Consider the following 14021-nt stretch of genomic DNA (forward strand, 5'->3'; position numbering starts at 1 on the left):
ATTTCACAAGTCAGAACATTAGACTGTTAAGGGGAAGCAGAAATTTAACTCAGAACAAAAGCATATGAGGAATAAAGAACGAACAACAGGAATTATTTATTAAGACTTCATACTCTTTTGATATCCATTATGGACTGAATGTTTATTCTCCTCAAAATTCATATGTTGAAATCCTGACCCCCAAGGTGATGGTATTAGCAGGTGGGGTCTTTGGGAGGTGTTTAGGTCATGAGGGTGGAGTTCTCATGAGTGGGATTAGCGCCCTTATAAGAACAGATAAGAGAAAGCTTTCTGCGGTCTCTGCTCTTCTTTCTGCCATGTGAAGATACAATGAAAAGATGACTACCTGAAAACCAGGAAGAGAGCCCTACTCAGACACCAGATCTTAGACTGCCTAGCTTCCAGAACTATGAGAAATAAATATTTGTTGCTTGCACCATCCAGTCTATGATATTCTGTTATTATAGCCTGAACTAAACAATGCCTTTATTTAAACTTTTGATTTGACTAAGAATATTATTCTGCATTTTCTGTAGATTTATCCAACTAGTAAATTCAGAAAATCACAAGAGGTAAGTTAACATATTTATGAGGCCTTTTTAAAAGTATGTAATGCATATATGAATTTGCTTATAAGATCAAGATTCACTTAATTGAATGCTCAATAATGAGTTAATTGATTACTTATTATCATCAAAAAATACTTAATGAGCACATTGTAGGTGTTAAGTACACTAGGTGTTTGGGTTCCAAAGATGACTAGCCCCTCAGTGATCTTTTTATTTGTTTACATAAAGAGGCCTTCTAGAAAGACAAATGGCTTCTCTATTAAATGAATAAAACTTAAATCCCAGTAAATACCACATCTCTCATCCAAGACAGTTATTTGAGCCTGAAAAGAACTTAGTATTGCAATTTAAAGGGAGTTAGTTATCCAACATCTTCTTTAAATGTTGTCAAATATTTTCTTTTAAAGTTTTTTTACTTTAAGTGATTACTGAAGTTATTATTGAAGTGATTTAGTTATATATATATTCTTTTTCATATTATCTTCCATTATGATTTATTACAGGATATTAAATACAGTTTCTTGTGCTATACAGTACAACCTTATTTATCAATTCTATATATAATAGTTTGAAACTATTTTCACAATGATGTTATAGGTATATAAGAATTTACTGAAGGAAGTACTCTGTTTTGTGACGTAAATTGTTGCTATACAGACTAGTACACTGAGTAAGAGCATGGACTACAGCTTCATATTCCAGCTGCACCATGTATTTCATTCAAGTTGCTTAGCTTCTCTGTATCTCAGTTTTCTAATATGTAAAATGGGCATAATAATATGACCTCATAGGATTTTTGAGAAGATTAAATGAGATGATACTTATAAAGCACTTATTTGACATATTTTATGAATATAATAAATGTTTACTAATAAAGTGAACTATTTATCCTGAGAGAATCTAGAAAAAAATCCTATCCAAAATTCAAATACTAAAGAATTATACGATTTTTTATGTTTTACATAATCAAACATTATGAATATTAACTTACTTTGAAGATGTTCCATGTTGATATCTCACGTTGTGCAGACACTAGATTGTGATAAACTTGAATCAGTCCTTTTGGATGGATCTGTTTAAGATCTGTCCTTGAAGCAACTTGAATTTTGAACTATCACAAAATATCATATTGCTCATGGGAGTTGGCAGACTTCAAAGTATATATGCATCAACATGCATTGAAATTGTTTTCATTATAGGCAAGCAAGAATCTTTTCTCATCCTATAGATTTAAGCAAGGTGTTTTACATTTTGTCATGAATGAATACAGACTTGATCATTCATTCTCATGTTCTCTCTTTGCCAACCGATTTCACTATTTCTGTTTTTTCTTCACTGATTCTTAATTTTACATTTACATCTAACATTTTACTCCTGGTTGTGTAAAATAGCGATATTGCATTAAAACAGGAAGGATTACGTTATATAGTTACTTAGTTGTTGTTCAGTTGCTCAGTTGTGTCCGACTCTGCAGTCCTGTGGAATGCAGCATGCCAGGCTTCCTTATGAGAAGCGAGAAGTCCTTCTCCCTGTGAGAAAGACTAGTGAGATAGTCCTTCACTATCTCCCAGAGTATATCTCCCACATGTATTTATATGAAAAAGTTTACTTATGGGATGAGGGATTGCTGACCAGAAAATAAAAATTAAGGTGATGTCGTGCTCTTTGACAATATTTAAATGCATTTTCCATTGATCATTCATGCAATAATCTAATTTTATGAAACATCATTTTACATTTTTTTTTTTCAGGGGAATTGCTTGAGTGAAAGTGATATGGTCACAAATTCCCTTGAGCCAGCAAACAGATATTCACAATATTCATACTAAAATTTGATAATTATGCTCATAATATTATTTTTAGTTTTAGTATTTATATACCCCTTTTTTACTACTCCTTAGCATCCAAAAATCTCTTTTAAGTCATTCATCTATTTTTATAAACTACAGATAAACTAAAGTACTGTTATCATAATTATAATTGTCATTAGCTAACACTGACTGAGAGAATATATGTGTCAGACACCATTCTTAGCTCCTTAGATGTTTGATTTCATTTATCCTTCTTAACAACTGCGGGACTGGTACTGTTATTCATTATTTTCAGTTGAGGAAACTGAGGCGCAGAAAGATTAAGTAACTTGCCAGAATTATTTTCTAAATATTAGAAAGTATTCTAATTGGAATTCCTGTCTGAATTTTCTGAGTGTGTCAACAATAGTAACAATGAGAAATTTGGGAAAAAGTCAAGGCTTACGCTCCTTGCTGTAACCGCAGCCTTACCTCCTCTGCTGCCTTTTTGCCCCAGTGTAGGATGGCCTGCTCTGCAGTCTCTTCTCCTGGCCCCAAGGAGCGGATTTCTGGGCTTGGTTCCCTCCCTTCCTGATGACTGTATTTTGGTGTTTGGCTGACCTCTCCAGGGAAGGTTCCAGGTTCATCTGGGCACATTGTCTTAAACCTTGCATCTCCATCACGAATTATCTAGTTGCATTCTGCAGATAGTATATATTCGGATATTATATATAATCATTTATATATTTATAAATGAATTTGGATTTGAAACTATCCAAAGAATTGATATGTTTTCATTTCTTTCATACAAAAACACTGAAAGCAACCTTTGTTTACTGTTACTGAAAGAAGGCAGGAAAGAGTCAGAAGAATACTACAGTATCAAACTCAAAGGAGGGTGAGAAAGAAAGATATCTGAATTCCACAGAGTTATAGTCACAGCTCTTCACTGCAACACTCAGGATCCACTGAGCCCTGTTATGAGGATGTGTACTCAACAGAGACCAGAACAAGCAAGGATATTTTGATAATCAAGTATACTATAAAGACTGTAGGTTAGACAAAGGAAGAAGAGTATGACATGGAGAATATTTGCCCATGACACAAAAATCCCTAATAAGTTTAGGTCAAATTTTAACTGATTGGATTAAGAAGTAAAAGATCCAACCAGGACATATAAATGGCAGTATGAGAGCTATAAAATCTATTAGTGATGGACTGAATTCTTTATTGGCCTGATTAAATTTACCACATAATTTGCTATCAACACAGGTGTCATTAGGTACTAAAGATAATCTATAATTTCATTTCATGGAGATGTTGAAAAATTAAACTGCTTTCTTGTGTCAAAGAGGCTAACTCTTTCTAAAGAGAAAAGAGTAAACAAAGTCATGCATTCAGAATTTTTCCTAGTTCTTCTATTCAGTAACTAAGCACATATAGATGCAAAAATAATATAAATCATATAAATTTCAAGTTAAGAGAAGCAGATATGTTGAATTTTTGCTCCTCCAGTATAACAATCAAAAAATTTAGCATATATTTATTGCTATGGATCTAGTGTTGTAAATAAGAACTTCAATGTCCTTTATCTTACTTAACATTGTTATTAAACAGCTATTTTTATTTTCCTTGTAAAAAAGAAATTTTAATCCTTCAGTAGCCTGAGGAAAATCACTTAACCTTTATTCTTCAATTTTTATTTAAAATTGAGATGATAATATTTACCTCTTTATGTACTTTGAATAGTAATTAGTGTTGGCAAAAGATCTTGAAGACCAAAAAATATGAAAATTCTAAACCTAATATTATTGTGTTTTTATTATTATGTTTTTATTCTTCATGGTGCCCTCAATATTAGTTTCCTTTTTCACTCCTTTCCACATCAGTAAGTAATATTTAACTTGAAATAATTTAACATGAGCTAGAAGCTACCCGGAGAAGGCAATGGCAACCCACTCCAGTACTCTTGCCTGGAAAATCCCATGGACAGAGGAGCTTGGTAGGCTGCAGTCCATGGGGTCACGAAGAGTCGGAGACGACTGAGTGACTTCACTTTCACTTTTCACTTTCATGCATTGAAGAAGGAAATGTCAACCCAGTCCAGTGTTCTTGCCTGGAGAATCCCAGGGACAGGGGAGCCTGGTGGGCTGCCATCTATGGGGTCACACAGAGTCGGACACGACTGAAGTGACTTAGCTGCAGAAGCTACCAGATGTTATCAAGTTCTCTTGGCAAAAGATAGTATTTAAACAAATCTTTGTAGTATTAATGCATACCAAAATAAGTATAACAAGCAATAGTGCTTATTTACTGTATATGGGAAAATTTGGGTGAAAATAATATGATGAAGTTCTTTTAACACTGGCTTCCATATGATTTCAAAGAGAAATGAATACATAAAATACAAAGATTTCTATATAAATGGCAGATATTATTGTAATTCTATAAATTAACATGAACAGGCAAGAATACTAGAGTGGGTTGCTGTTTCCTTCTCCAGGGGATCTTCCCAACGCAGGGATCGAATCCAGGTCTCCTGCATTGCAGGCAGATGCTTTATCCTCTGAGCCACTAGGGAAGCCCCGACATGTTGAATTACTTCATGTTTTGAAAGGATGGGATATAAGGAAATGATACCATTCTATTTCAAGTGGACAAGTTTTCATAAAGTGACCTTACAATGCTTTAGATCTAGTAAACTGCATGCTTAATGTCCATGCTTAATGCTCATGCTTAGGAATATCTCATGCTTTCAAGGCAAGGTCTCCAGGATGGGAATGGAGGGACCAACCACAGAGGAAACTGGGATCTTAGAAATGAAGGAAGTCATGTTTAAGAATGAGACGTGGTAGTTTATTACCCAGGTTATTGCTGCCTTATTTCTCCAGTTTCTGGGTACACCTTGACTATGACTTTAAAACAAACAAACACTTGGACAATGATACTTAGGCAATGAAGATGTTGAATTGAATACAGTCAAACTCTTAAGAGCAGAGAGTAAAATGGCAGTTACCAGGGGATAAAGGGAGGGAGAAATAGGGAGGCAATGGTCAAAGGGTACGAAGTTTCAGTTCAGTTCAGTTCAGTTCAGTCACTTAGTCGTGTCCGACTCTTTGCGACCCCATGAGTGGCAGCATGCCAGGCCTCCCTGTCCATCACCATTTCTCGGAGTTCACTCAGACTCACGTCCATCGAGTCCGACACAATGAATAAGTTCTGGAGATCTACTATACAGCATAGAGCCTGTATATCTAACAATACTGCACTCTATGTTTACATTTTGCTAAGAGGGTAAATCCTGGGTTATGTGTTCTTACCACACATGCACACATGCAAACACACACATCACACACTAATAATAAAGAACAGGAGGAAACTTTAGGAGATTATGAATGTCTATGGCCTTGATGGTGGTGAAGGATTCTTGGGTGTAACCATTAAGTTTATACATTAAATATGTATAGATTTTTATGTCAGTCGTACCTCTATAAAAAGATTCTTTTTAAAAAATATGTATACTTGCTTTGGGATGTTCGGAATGGTTATCATTTAATATAACCTGATTATTATATCTAAGTTCTAAGACATTGTTAGCAATAATTATTTTTATCCTTGTAACTAAATTTCCTATAATAGGCCTGTATAATTTTTATGAAAAATCATTATTCTGCAATACAATTTGGAAAACAAAGTACATGGTAAAAGGAAGATTCATTAGCAATAAAATGAATAGAAACTTCTAAAATGAGCTTTCATTCTTCACTTCTATAGTTGAAAATAGTAAAATCCAATATTATTAAATGTATGGAAGATCCAGTGAGACAGGCATCTCCATGCACTGCCAGTAAGAGTGTACTTTGATATAACTCATCTGAAAAGCAAGTGGGCAATATGAATTTCAAAAAAGGGCACCGTTTTTGACCCAGCAATATGACTTCTGGTATCCTATACCACAGGGGAAAAAAAATGTTATTTATAAAAGCAAAATTTGGGAAACAGCCAAAAATTCAACAATAAGGAAATAAGTAATGAATAAAGATGGGGTTTCCCAGGTGGCTCAGTGATTTAAAAAAATCTGCCTGCCAAGCAGGGAACATGGGTTCAATTCCTGGGTTGGGAAGATTACATTCTGGTATTCTTGCCTGAAGAATTCCAAGGACAGAGGACACTGGCATGTTATAGTCCATGGGGTTGCAAAGAGTAAGACACAACTTAGCACCTAAATAACAATGAATAGTGGTATATCCATTAAAATCATACTTAGGAAATTATTGACCTGAAAAAACATGCTTATTACTCAAAATGTGAAATGAGGAACAGTGGGATTTGAATCTTATACACAATAAGGTCTTAATTTCACAAATCATGTATGGGAGGGAGGGGGCTCACATAGAAAAAAGACCATTGGAGTAAACATACTATTGATACAATGCTACTAGTGTTTATGTTTCTAGTTTGCAGAATTGTGCATAATTATTATTTTCATCTTCATACTTTTCTGTATTTTCAAGTTTTTCTACAACTAGAATAAAGCAAAAGCCTCTCTTAAAGATTAATATTTGTTTTAGCCTTTAGGAAAGAAGCATCTTGTCTCAAAATTTATTCTAAGAAATAAGGCTCAATTTGGGGGAAATTTCATGCATGAAAAAATTTATCATAGTTATTCATAATCTTAAAAATTGAGAAAAAAAAAGCCTGTAATACCTGTTAATAGAAACAGTAACTAACTTCTGCAAGTTCTCACCAAGAAAGAATATGAACATGAATTTAACTAGTGACTAGGATTATGTAAAAACAAGGAGAATTCGTAAATGAAAAAACAAGCTCATCAAATGGTATGTAAAATTTGGTTTAAATTGTTAAACAGAAACGAATCTCATTCACTTGTGCTCAGTTGTGTCCAACTCTTTGGTACCCCATGAACTATAGTCCACTAAGCTCTTCTGTCCGTGGAGTTTTCCAGGCAAGAACACTCAAGTGGATTGCCATCTGCTACTCTAGGAGATCTTCCTGACCTGGATCAAACCCACATCTCTTCCATCTCCTACACTGACAAGAAGATTCTTAACCACTGAACCACCTGGGAAGCTCCAAAAAAAACAAATATATGTGCACACCAGAAAAAAACTTGCAGACATTACTAGTTTTATGTGATTTCTGGGTTCCCTGGTGAATGAACATTTTATTTATTTATATTTTAATGATGTAACTGCCTTTAATGATACCTGTGTATTGCCCCCTGTCTTTTTTTAAAATTAATTAATTTATTTTAATTGGAGGCTAATTACTTTACAATATTGTAGTGGTTTTTGCCATACATGGACATGAATCAGCCAGATGGGGGACACATGTACACCCATGGCTGGAGATTTTATTTAATTACCTTTGTTTTCAAGCAGTTCTGTAATGTACCTATTTCCTCCTTCATGGTAAAACTTATTTAGAAGACAAACGATAATGTCCGAATCTGTGAAGAACTAGTACAGTCATTCATTTCAATTCTATCTATTCTTCTTTCTTAATTTCTAACCATTCATATGAACTCCCATCTTTTAGCCTCATTTTAAGCATTAATGTTTGTCAGTAAAGCTTTATGGCCTTTAACACTGACTTCAAAAGGCATTGAGTTAATGTGACTTGTTTACTGCACATTTCAGGGTGTATGCACAAGGATCATCCTTCTAATGTTTCCTTGTCCTTTTGGGTCAAGGATCCAGGTACTCCAATTGTCTGTGATGCTTTGTAGGCATCCTCAGAATCAGAGACCGGGATAGACAGAAAAGCCTGGTGGGTTACAGTCCATGTGGTCACCAAGAGACGAACACAACTAACACTTAAGTAGACTAAATATAAGAGGTGGGGTGGGAAGAAAAAATAGGAGTTGACACAAGTGTCTAGGATGATTCTCAGTTTCCTTTTTGACAGTTTTTCTTAAAAAAATGTAATTTCTTCTCTATTTTGTGTTGCCTGAGAACCACTATGATTTTGTAAAGCCTGTAACAATAATGACATTTGATCACCCATGGATACTTTTAAGCCCAAAGTATTATATTAGTAATACTAAACTATCTCCATTTTTTTATTTGTAAAAACAAAAAATATATTTTTCTAAACTTAACACCAAGGGCAGAGGAAAGGGAATAAGAAACAGTGTTTAATCACAATTTCTCTGGACACAAAAACCAGACCGGGGTCTTACTCAGGCCACCTGGGAAAGCAGTGTCTGAGGAAGAGTCAAAGGAAGCAGAGATGATGAAATTGCTTTTAAGGATGGCACATATCCGGTTATATGGGATCAGACAGATTTGCTTTAGAATGTGTATACCTAATTCACTTTGCTGTACACCTGAAACTAACACAGCATTGTAAATCAACCATACTCCAATAAAAAAACCTCAATTTTTTGTAACAACACTTCATATATGTTAATATGATCAGCTGCAGATTTAATATTTTAAGAGACAGTTTTTTACTTGGATAGGTTCTTGTTTAAGTTATTAAACCATCAGCCTTCATGATAATGGTAAATATATGTAGTAACAATTTTTCTCTGCTGTAAAATTCAGGTTGTATAGAATAAGTAAAGTGATTTCCTTTAGGAAAGATTTTCTCTGACACCAAGTTTTATTTCTTCACTTAAGATAAAGTTGTTTTGAAATTGTTTGTTCCATTGGTAGCGGATAAGTGGGTAGGTCTGTACTGAAATTAAAGGGCAAACACATATTCTGGGAATTTTCGCCAGTGAAGTGAACAAAGGGTTCATAGGGTGGGGGAGTTCTCTGGCCTGGTCTTTGGACTATGCCCTTTCTTTGCCATATGAATGTGCCTTCTCCATTTCACTTCACCCAGTGTCAGAAAATGGGGGAAGGAGATAAGAGAACCCAAAGAATGACAAATTGAAAATGAAATATACATACATAGGCAATCTCATTGGATGAAATATATAAATAGTTGGAAACGTCATTTTAATTACTACCTTGTGAATACAAGAATATTTGAATCCACACTAATGATCTTGATACTGGCACTGAACCATATCTAATGTCAAAAATTTGCAGAATTTCAAAGAAGAATATCACCTATAATATCAATGTGTCCTAACATCAAGGTCATTCTCTAATGATGAAGATTTTACCCACATACATAATTTATGAGTAAATGAAGAATATGGATGCTTTATGTTTCTGAAGAAAAAAAAAAAAACTTCCACTAATCCCAAGTTTCTGATCCCAGGCAGTGTTCTTATTAACATAATTCCAAATGATATCACATTTCCCCAAAAATGTCTTGAGAGGGACTTGAGAACTGCACCATTCTGTCTAAGAATGACCAATTACTGTCTTTCACAATTCCTCCTGAGCAGGATAAGAATTATCCATCTCCAGTTTATCAGCAAATACATGATAGGTCTGGGGCCAAGAAAGAAGAAGCTTTTCCTTAAACTGGCAGCTCTCAGAAGACTGATCTTTCCTAAAGGTTGGAAAATTGAGCCCCCATTATCATGGCCTTTATCAGTTTGAAGACTTTATCTGAAGAAGCAGTCCATCTGCTATCGTCTTTACCTTGGGCTCCAGGGTCAGTTAACAGTTTTCAATCCAGGGGAAATGTGTCTTTCAAACTGGCATCAAGATACCCAGATGGGATAATGGGAGAGCGTTCAGGGGACTCTCCTAGATTCTACAGCTGCAAACATCTTCTCATTGAAGATGGCCTGAATGTGAGTGAGATGAGGCTTGTGAATTTCACCAGCACGCCTTCTTGGCTTCTGTCTTCATTCCAACTGAATTTTTAGGATCCACCGCAAAGCTGTCACATCCCTAACTGACAATAACTCCAAGCACAAGGGGAAAATAGCCATCTGTTAAATTTCCAGGGTCAGGGTAGTATAAAGGAAGCATAGTAAGTTCCATGTGCTGTGGCTGTGTACTCACTCAGCCATGTCTGACACTTTTGCAGCCCCAGGGACTGCAGCCCGCCAGCCTCCTCTGGCCGTGAGATTTCCCAAGCAAGAACACTGGAGTTGGTTGCCATTCTCTCCTCCAGGGGATCTCCCCAACCCAGGGACTGAACCCGAGTCTCCTACTTGATAGGCGGATTCTTAACCACTGAGATGCCTCCTAGTAGGCTGCAGTCCATGGGGTCGCTAGGAGTCAGACATGACTGAGCGACTTCACTTTCACTTTTCACTTTCATGCATTGGAGAAGGAAATGGCACCCCACTCCAGCATTCTCGCCTGGAGAATCCCAGGGACGGGGGAGCCTGGTGGGCTGCCGTCTATGGGGTCGCACACAGTCGGACATGACTGAAGCAACTTAGCAGCAGCAGCAGCAGCAGCAGCCTCCTATAGGGAAGGTACACACGGTCTCACTTGTTAATTTCCACCATGATCCTAGAGTGAAAAATGTATTTATCCCTATTATGAAGATGAGAAAACTGAAACTCAGAAAGGTTGAATAACTTACTCCAGGTCATAAAGCTTCTGAGTGGCAGAGACAGGATTAAAACCTTGGTTGATTTGTGGCCAAGACCCTTGCTTTTTTTTTTTTTTAACCACCTCCCTAAGAAGGAGTGATGTCCCAGCATGTGAAATTGTGTGTTCTCCCTGGGAGGTCAGAGAATAAAGAAATCACTGAACCCCTGAATTCAAAGGCTCCAGCAGGGTCATTATTGTGAAGAACGGAGGAAGTTATACCCTGCAATGAATAGTTCTGTGCATTGTGGTTTTTCTAATGGAAGGCACACAGGCAGAGCAGAGATGAAATACAGGGGCTTGGGATGGGAATAAAGATCAGAGCCCCAAAGAAGCAGCAGATAAGTAATACAGTCACACAGTGGCGAGAGAGCAGCCTTGAATGTACTCTACTCAGATCAACGCAGCTCAGCTCCGAACTGTGTTTTCAGTCCTTTTTTAAAGCAGCTGGTTTCAGGCTGCACGTAGTAATGGCCAAGTTTTCACCTTCACATTTACACCCAGCTCTTCCCCCAGAAGATCATTCTTTGAACTGAAAGAAATAGGAGTCAGGCGCTGTGCAGCGGTGCATGCCTGCTCAGCTTATTAAAACATGGGAAGAAGGCAATATTTCACCCCCCAGAAATAAAAAAAAAAAGATAGACAAGCGAGAGTAGCTAATCCATCGGAAGAAATTAGCAGGCAGAGTATGTAGCTGTTTGAAATGATGAACGAGGCTGAAATAGCTACACAGGCTAACATCCAGTGGGATAATTACTCCAAGCTCTCAGGCTAAAATCTGTCTTGGAGGAACTGGGAGGCTTGATGACTCAATTTCAATGGGCATGCTTATGAAATACATAGTAAAAGCTATTAAAATCAAAATTGTTCTTGGTAGGTATTCTGTGACTAGGCTGCTGACCCCGTCAAGGCGGCTTTTAATAAGGTACACACTATTTTTATTCTCAAAAGTGGCATGTACTTTAGCTGCCCACATACTCAGTGTTAACCCTATAGTCACTTGCCCTATGATTTTTCCATAGACATATGTTGCGTGTATATGGATTCTTCTTATATAAAATAGTAATTTTCCAAATCAAAGTAGACATTGTTGATTTTTGCTAAAACAGAAGCTGCTTCCTTTTATTCTGTTAACCAGCTTTCCAGCTTCAGATACAAGGGTTTGTTGACAGGACTGATCATACTAGAAATGTTTTCATGATACATATTAATACTTGCTGATCTAAAGCAACTTTGTTTTCTTGCCTGTGTTGACTATGTTAGGCCATGACCTTTATTAGGCTATTCCTGTGAAATATATCCAAGTATAATCTAAAATAATCCCCACATTTTAAAATGAATTAAAACTGAGTAAATAAAAACAATAACAACAAAAACTAAGTAGATCCAACAGTCTACAATGCCTGAGCATAACCGTTTTGAGAAAATCCTCAAAAGTAGGAAGGAAGCTAGAGGATGACTAGGGTCATACTATGCCAACTGTGCTCTTCAGGATAACAAGATAGGCACTGGGGCGCTTTCTAGAACTGCAGAGTCTCAGGTTTCCCCTCAGACCTACGGAATTCGGACGTGCACTTTAACAGGATTCCCCAGGTAATACGTGTGTACAGTGAAGGTTGAGAAGCTCTGTTCTCTTGTACAACTGGTTTTCAATTTCTATCATCATTTGCCATCGAAGCAACTTTGCACTCAGCCAAATCTTTCTCGAAACATATCTGGAGGGAAAACAACTCCAAAGAATCAGAGGAAATCCACTCAAACTCCCTTTATTTATAGAGCCACTCCTTCAAAAGTACTGAGTCAAAACAACTTGTGGCAGCCTGAATGGGAGAGGAGTTTGCGGAAGAATGGATACATGTATATGAAAGACTGAGTCGCTTTGCTGTTCACCAGAAAGTATCTCAACATTGTTTATCAGCTATACTCCAAAACAAAATAAAGAGTTTTTCAAAAGCCTCAATGATTTGAGGAAATCTAAAACAGCATAAATAGATGCTAAAGGAAACATGGAATTCAGGGAATAGAAGAGAGTGTTTACAAATTTCCAATCATCTTCAAAGGGAACTGAGGTAATACCAAGTATAGAAGAGCAAGCTTCTTTGAGAAAGGACCATTGAAAGAAAGTGAATGTGAATTAAAAATATGATGACTGACATCAAAATACAATTTAAAAAACCGGAGATTGAGGCAAAAAAAATGAATTCCAGAATATAAAGCATAAAGATAAGGGAGGAAAAATTTTTTTCATTTATTCATGCATAGGACAAGTATTTATCCAGCAACTGCTCCGAATCAAGCACGGGCTGTGGATGTTGATGTGAACATAACAGAATATCTGTGCTTTGAGAGATGATGAGGTGAAAATGATGTAAATAAAAACGAAAAGCAGGGCCTGTCTTGGCGGTTCAGTGGTTAAGACTCTGAGCTTCTACCACAGGGGACGTTGGTTCGACCCCTGGTCTGGGAATTAAGATCCCTCATGCCCCGTGTTTGGGGGAGGCTGGGGCGGGGCGAGGGAGGCGGGAGGAGCGGGGAAGGGAGAGGAGGGGAGCGGCGCGGACAAAAAAAAAGTTAAGAGCTATGGAGAAGTGGAGAGCAACCAAGGAAGTCTGTGACTCATTCAAAGTGAAAGTGAAGTGAAAGTGAAGTCGCTCAGTCGTGTCAGACTCTGCGACCCCATGGACTGTAGCCTACCAGGCTCCTCCCTCCATGGGATTCTCCAGGCAAGAGTACTGGAGTAGGTTGCCATTTCCTTCTCCGGGGGATCTTCCCAATCCAGGGATCGAACCCGGGTCTCCTGCATTCCAGGCAGGCGCTTTAACCTCTGAGCCACCAGGAAAGCCCATGACTCATTCAAAAGGAGATTCAGAAAGGAAAACAGAAAATTGGATAGACAGAAAAAACTAAATAACAAACAAGTGAATAAATAAATATTTCCAGGAGTTGAAGAAAAGCATGCTTATCACACTGAAAAAGTTCATCAAATACCTAACAGGAGATAACTATATATATATATGTGTGTATATATATATATTTATGCACATATCACATATATAAATATACATATATATATGTTTATACACATGTATGAAATTTCAAAATACCCACCCAAAGGTGAACTATATACAAAAAACAAGAATTAATTAGCACCAGAGTTTTTATTAGCAATATTGTATTTAGAAAACACT

The 14021-nt window shown here is 36.8% G+C and overlaps 1 non-coding gene across 1 annotated transcript; it reads right to left on the reverse strand.

Annotated features, from left to right (window-relative positions):
* Positions 1-13599: 13599 nt before the first annotated feature.
* TRNAS-GGA (transfer RNA serine (anticodon GGA)) lies at positions 13600-13672 on the reverse strand. Its single transcript has one exon. It is a non-coding gene; the product is annotated as a tRNA-Ser (tRNA).
* Positions 13673-14021: the final 349 nt, after the last annotated feature.

The sequence above is a fragment of the Ovis canadensis genome, chromosome 12 (assembly GCF_042477335.2).
Source record: "Ovis canadensis isolate MfBH-ARS-UI-01 breed Bighorn chromosome 12, ARS-UI_OviCan_v2, whole genome shotgun sequence".
Lineage (NCBI taxonomy): Eukaryota > Metazoa > Chordata > Mammalia > Artiodactyla > Bovidae > Ovis > Ovis canadensis.